Source organism: Tachypleus tridentatus, chromosome 7, assembly GCF_004210375.1.
Source record: "Tachypleus tridentatus isolate NWPU-2018 chromosome 7, ASM421037v1, whole genome shotgun sequence".
NCBI lineage: Eukaryota > Metazoa > Arthropoda > Merostomata > Xiphosura > Limulidae > Tachypleus > Tachypleus tridentatus.
Genome location: NC_134831.1, coordinates 36,428,866 through 36,430,569, shown reverse-complemented (window position 1 = coordinate 36,430,569; position 1,704 = coordinate 36,428,866).

Below are 1,704 nucleotides of genomic sequence, written 5' to 3'. Positions count from 1 at the left end.
CACAAAGCTACTCGAGGGCTATCTGTGCTAGCCGTCCCTAATTTAGCAGTGTAAGACCAGAGGGAAGGCAGCTAGTCATCACCACCCACCGCCAACTCTTGGGCTACTCTTTTACCAACGAATAGTGGGATTGACCGTCACATTATACACCCCCACGGCTGGGAGGGCGGGCATGTTTAGCACGACGGGGGCGCGAACCCGCGACCCTCGGATTACGAGTCGCACGCCTTACGCGCTAGGCCATGCCGGGCCCCAGTAATATTATGAGACACGAGAATAACAAATGTTTGCCGTTACTCATAAATCATTACATCTGCAGGATGTGGCACGGTAGTCAGTAAGTGTTTTCTTATGTGGCAACGACATCGACTGATGTTGAATCTGTAATATGTAGACATTATCTTAACTTAATCAAAATGGCAAAAACACCAGTTTTTACCTGGTGTCTGTATCTTGATCTAACGGATCCATGGGGGTGACCAACACTGCAAAAATGTTTTGAATTTACCTGCAAGCGTACACACTCGATCACGAGACCAGACAACCGGTCATGTGAGCTGTGAAAATAAGCATGTGACAAAATGGCGGATATTTCTAAGATTATGAGTTTGTTTGTTTTGAAATTTCGCACAAAGCTACTCGATGGCTATCTGTGCTAGCCGTCCCTAATTTAGCAGTGTAAGACTAGAGGGAAGGCAGCTAGTCATCAACACCCACCGCCAACTCTTGGGCTACTCTTTTACCAACGAAAAGTGGGATTGACCGTAACATTATACGCCCCCACGGCTGGGAGGGCGAGCATGTTTAGCGCGACGCGGGCTCGAACCCGCGACCCTCGGATTACGAGTCGCACGCCTTGCGCGCTTGGCCACGCCAGGCGAGATCATGAGAAGCTTTCGTGAAGACTTTTTTTTTTTAAAGAGTACATTGGTAAAGTAAATATAACAGATATATTTCCTTTTCTATAGTGTCCCAGGTTTGACAGTGATGATTTTTAAACTACGTTATTCCTTGGCTTTAAATCAAATAGATATTAGAATGCATTTTAGTTTTATATTTATTTACTCAAATAAATACACACTATATATATATATTGTTGTAGCTCTACAATTTCAAAACAGTTGCTTAGATGTTAAGGTAACACACAGTGTAAGAAGTGGAGATACGGCTACGCACTTTTCAATCTATTCCAGTTAATAAAATGCATTAAAATTACGAAAATTACTCTCGGAAAACGCAGAAGAATAGATAGAATTTAATTCATACCTCAAGAGCTACTAAGACTCTGAGGCGAGACTTGGAGTCTCTCGTTTCTCTCAATCAATGCTTCCCTTCCCACTTTTAATTTGTCTCCTAAGCCTCTAATACTGCATAATAAATGTATATAATTCAAAATGTCTTATCCATAATTATACATTAATAACCAAATGTACTTATAAGCAGTTTATTTTGAAATTGGCGCAGAGGAAGTAAATCGTTATTTTCTTTCCACAAATTATTTTGTTTGATGACACTTCTTAATTATAATTATAGCGCTTTTATAACTGTCCAATTTCGTACAGAAGGCACAATCTATATTATACGGAGAAACAACCAAATATTTTCTCAATACACGCACAAGTAGATCCACTCAACTTTGTATATATTCTTTTTTTTTTAATTAAGAAATTTACTAGACACTAGAATAAATGAAATATATTAACA